This window comes from Triticum dicoccoides, chromosome 1A (genome assembly GCF_002162155.2).
Source record: "Triticum dicoccoides isolate Atlit2015 ecotype Zavitan chromosome 1A, WEW_v2.0, whole genome shotgun sequence".
Taxonomy (NCBI): Eukaryota; Viridiplantae; Streptophyta; class Magnoliopsida; order Poales; family Poaceae; genus Triticum; species Triticum dicoccoides.
In genome coordinates this window covers 600331917-600337204 of record NC_041380.1, presented here as the reverse complement: position 1 = coordinate 600337204, position 5288 = coordinate 600331917, and the positions used below count along the sequence as shown (strand labels likewise).

Genomic DNA, 5288 nt, shown 5'->3' with positions numbered 1-5288 from the left:
AAAAAAAAAAGAGTGTGTGAGATCAAAAGCGGGGCGGCGAGCCGAGGCGCGGCGCGGCGGGGCGGGGCGACTAACCCTAGGACTGATCTTGGAGGCGAGGAAGCGGGAGACCATGCCGCTACGTGTCGGCGCCGCGATCCAGCGCTCCAGGGCGGCGGCCAAGGGGCGGCGGCAGGCGGCGGCGGCGGCCAAGGAGCGGGGCCTGCCCTTCTTCCACAGGCAGGCGGCGGCGGCGGCGGGCAAGGGGTGTCAACTGCCCACGCCCAGGCTTCTCGTCCGACCGGAGGTGCGTGGGTTCCTTGCCTTGCTCTAATTCGATTCCGTTGGAGTTCCGATTGGTTAGCCCATTTCTTGCAGTTCGGGATACGCCTGGCTCTTATCCGTTCACACAAGGGCGTGGAAGGGAGGTACGAGGTCCTGGCAGCGCAGCATCGCCTGATGAAGCTCGACGACTATGGTAGATTCAGACTGGTCCAGGCTTCCAAATTTGTCGAGGCGAAACCCAACGACCCTACCTGGTCGGTATATACTAGTATTATCTTAAACCCACGCCATCTCTCTTTCAACCTTGCTCACTAGATGTGATGACAAGCTTAGAATCAATCTACTCGATATCCACACAGGTTATACTGTCAAAGGATTAGAAGATTTGAAGCCTGCCTCGACTTCAAGTTCTCACTTTTTTCCATGGCTTCCTTCCCGCTCGTTTACTGGTGCTGTCACGACAAGGACAACAAGACAGTCGCTTAGTGATTCATCACCCGAGACCCAGTATCAAAAACTTTGGACAATGTGCGGACAGTGATTTATGTCTCAAAGTATTGGACCTTATGCCAGCTTAATTATGTTGTGAGCTGAGCACTATCGTAGTCGTACCTGTTTTGTGCTAGCTATTTCGACCTTATGCCAGCTTAATTATGTGGTGATCTCACGATTTTGGGCAGTCCAACTAATTCATATATGATCTACCTAGTATGATATATATTGGCGCTGTTGCAGGTCCTGATTTGGCTTGTTGACTGTTTTTCCTATATGATCTAGCTAGTATGATTAATTAGCTGTTTCAGGTCCTGTTTTGGCTTGTTGACTGCTTTCCTCCTACTTTCAATGCTTAATTTGTGCATGCCTGACAGACTTAATGGTGCACTAGAGTTGATATTAGTTGTTATTCAGTGGCTCTATCGATCTTGTAGAAATCGATCTTGTGTTTGACATGGAAAAAAAAATCGATCTTGTAGAAATGGGAGCTGGTTATCTACTATATATATATCATCTCTTCCGTCTTAAAAACGGAACAAATTGTCTTGTGTTTGACATGGAAAATGTTCAAATGCACTATGAATATCACTTGCTCAATACTTATTCAGTTATCATAAGAGCTCTAATTATCTCACTGTCCACTCTACACATTATTTACATGTTGTAGTTGTATATCTTTCTATAAAGATTGAAATTGTGGGCATTTAGTTATTAGTAAGATGGTTTGTGCTGATGTACACATTCGACATTATCCAATCCCGCCACCTACCTCCCTTACCGCCCAGTACGTATATAAGAGAGATGATACACATCCTTAGCTCTGTAGATGCCATATATACTTTCTCTTTCCGTGCCACCAGTCATTTGTTCCACTCACATATATACAACTCTCCTCCTCACCCAAACAAAGTTGTTACATTTCCTTCTTGTGTTCTTGGCTTACCAATTACACTCTCATAAGCATGGAAGGATTCCAATGATCTATCTCATCCATGTCTGGATTCTCGTAACTAACACGCTAGCTGAGGTAGACAAGACTGTTGTGCACGCTCACTCGCCATCTCTATATGAGTTGACGCGCATCATCAACTAGTATGTGGTTGTTGTTTGGTCCTCATGTACGTCCCTGACCATTACCGTAGACATTCTGGCTCCCTTTTCCTACATAGAGGAATTGAGGCAGATATGGCTTCAGTTTCTTTAGCTGTAGAGGTCGCTACTACTTGTTATAAGGTTAGAATGGGAATCATGGCACCGAGGAGCTTAGTAAATGTAGAAATTACTCCCTTCGTCCGTAATTACTTGTCGCATGAATGAATAAAAAGAAATATATTTAAAACTAAAATACATCTATTTCTCCGACAGGTAATTTCGGACGGCTTTATGCTAAATACCAGTGTTCGTTCGTTCTTCTGATGCAGGCTGATTGATCTTTATACATGGCCGTGCGGTCTAGTGCACAAGACACGCTGTCTTTGTGCAGTGTGGCTGAGATGGTGCAAGAAGAGCAGAAGGTGCGTCACACGCTTCAGCTATACATATCACTAGTACTTGCTCAATACTTATTCAGTTATCATAAGAGCTCTAATTATCTACCTGTCCACGTCTTGAGCTATGACAAATCATTCCATGTTGCCTAGAGGAACTGTGCTGAACTATTATATACCTTCAAAAAATAAAGGCCTGAGCTGACGAACTTGTTATCTTTTGTTAGATGATCAAAGGGTTTCGTTCACCTGATTTTTCATCAAGAAAAAATCAAACCAAATATTTTCTGCTCATCACCATCATCTTTGACTGAACTTGTTAGGTAGTCATCTTCATGGTGAGTGAGGTACTCCGTACTAGCTAGTAGGGTTTTGCAATTCTCTTTACAAAGTGACAGTATATGGTGATTCCCATAATAAAATTATTGTTACCGTGGCTGGATGAATGGTAGATGAACAATTTCTCGAGGATGCTACGTGACAACTTGTAACACTGAGTAAATTACGAAGAAGCATTATCTTTAAGGCTAAGTCATCAGAGTAAATTACATCTAACCACCATCACTGGGTAGGATAGGAAGCATTGATCCGACAATTATTAGCTCGTTTTTAAACAGCGGAACTGGTTTTCAGGGAAACACGCATGATACTGAAGAGCTCTTAATTTGCCAGCAACCTATTCAAGGCTTTGCCTCAAAGGAAACCTCGCTGGTGATGCTAGCTCCTCCCGCACAAATTAAAAGGGCATGGCCGCGCTGGGCTTGCCGTCTACTTCGACGAGCTCGAGGTACTGAGTTCATGGCTGGGTGTACCCGAGGAATGCGAGGCTGTTCTGCCACCGGATGTCCTTGCTCGCTGAGCCGCTTGAGGCCTAACTGCATCGTCGACCTCACGGTGCAAGTGTGCATAACCTGACCAAGAATTAACGGCATGTACCACCGACGCCAAACTTCCGGATCGGGCAACTTCACTGTGCAGTTCTTCCAGTAGCTAGTCGCTGGGGCTAGAGACGCACCGACATGACGTCCTCGATGCCGAGGTGACCACGGATATGGCCTAGTGTCGTTGCAAAACTAGCAAGTCTATATCACTTCTACCGTCGCTCGGGCTGTTACAACAACAGAGAAGCCCTATTCAACCGGGGCTACGATTTGAGCTAAGGACCGCGCCATCCCACGAGAACGAACACTCCGGCGAGTTAGCTACCACATGCAGAAAGCAAAGGCTACGGGCATGCACGTGAACAGGCTCAATGTGCATGCATACTTATTCTCTGACGAAACTGAAGGAAGCTATATATAGGCTATAGCTAGCTAACTGAAGATGTGCGGCAGGATTACAGTGGCCAACACCTGGTCCTCAACACGTACTCCTACGTGTGAAGCTTTCGAGGGCGCGTTCGTCCAGCGGTACGCCGAGCCCCTCTGCCTCCTGGACACCGACACCGAAACATCACCGCCGTGATAGGGAACCCCAGCCCGCCGCTGTTGACACCAGCCTCGTCGTGTCATGGCTGGACGCGTGGTTGCCCCATTCCGTGCTCTACGTAATCTTCGGCGGCGTCGTGCACTTGTTCTCGCCGCAGGTCGCCAAGCTCGCTGCCGGACCGCAGGCATCAAACCAGCCACTCATCTGGGTGCGCAAGGAGGCCGATAGATGGCGGGATGAAGGCGGGTGGAGGTGGATGCATGGTGGAGCACAGCGGCCGCGAGTTTTTCTGGAGTAGTGGAACGCGGCTCTGTAAACTCCTGGCTGGCTGGCTACGGCGAGCTCGGGAGCAAGCGGTGAAGCGGCGTCCTGCAAGAAGCTCCACGCGGTAGGAGTTCCTCGTCGGCGTTGGAGCAGGCGCTGTGGATGCGCTCAAGCTAGCTCCTCGTCGACGACTGCGCTCAAGCTCAAGCTGCTCCGTTTCCTTTCACGCGTGGATACTCTCCTCGAGGCCTCGACTTGGCAAGCCCGCCCATTGGATGAAATAGATCCTGGAATAAGGGAGGATGGGGATGGCACGGCCTTGGCGCTCAGGTTCTCATGACCGGCGGCATGCGACGCAGCTCCTCCCGGCTGATGGACGATCGTCCAGTATTAGCCAGCCAGCCAGGCAAGCGACGGCGCACACATGGCGGCTCAGCCTTCAAGGAGAAGAACAGGGAGGAAATCGCACTAGCAGCTTACATTGCGTGGAATGTTTGGAAAGAAGGAAACCGCAGGGTGTTTGAGCAGAAAGGCTAACTGATTGCTGGACTGATCAGAGACGAGGTGAAGGTGTACTTTGAGGCCACCAGAGCGGTGGTCGCTGGGGGCATGTAAAAGCACACGGCGTTTTTCCTTTTCGTTTTCTGTATGTCTAGCCAATAATCTCTGACTGTCGGCCGGGCTCTCCTCCTGGCCTGGACTTGACTGAGTTCTGTAAACCCTCTATTCTTCTTCAATGCAAAAGCAGAACTCCTGCTGTTCACGTCAAAAGGACATGGCAGCTTGGAGTTCAATGCGATGCCGTCAAGTCCACGGGACGAAGGCTTGGACCACAAAGTTTCGACTCTGGAGGTGAAGTAGGAAAGAGCTGAACCTTGGTGGATGTCTAGCCATGATACGGTAACAGTGGTCCTCTCTCCATCTAGCTCTCCGAAGTACTCCCTCCGTTCGGAATTACTTGTCACAAAAATGATGTATCTACAACTAAAATACATCTAGATACATTCATTTCTTGAACGAGTAATTCCGAACGGAGGGAGTAGTAGCTTAGGACAGAGCATCCGCGGCTGAGTTCTCTTTGCCCTTCTTGTAACTGATAGTGTAATTCAGTCCCAGGAGCTTAGTGAAAGCTCGTTGTTGTCAGGGGGTCGTGAGCTGCTGTGTTTCCAAGTGAATGAAGCTGCGCTGATCAGTATGAATCATGAACTCTGAGTGTTGCAGTTACGACCTCCACTGGTCGACCGCGACGATGATCGCAAGGTATTCCTTCTCATACGTTGAGAGCCTTTGGTAGCAAGGGGACATAGCTTTACTCATAAATGCAATGGGGGTGCCCATTCTGATGGAGAA

General features: G+C 48.7%; 1 long non-coding RNA gene across 1 annotated transcript; it reads left to right on the top strand.

Moving 5' to 3' along the window:
* The first annotated feature begins 233 nt into the window (after nucleotides 1–233).
* LOC119349167 lies at nucleotides 234–934 on the top strand. Its single transcript, XR_005169268.1, has 3 exons — nucleotides 234–286; nucleotides 358–518; nucleotides 624–934. It is a non-coding gene; the product is annotated as an uncharacterized LOC119349167 (long non-coding RNA).
* The last annotated feature ends 4354 nt before the right edge of the window (nucleotides 935–5288 follow it).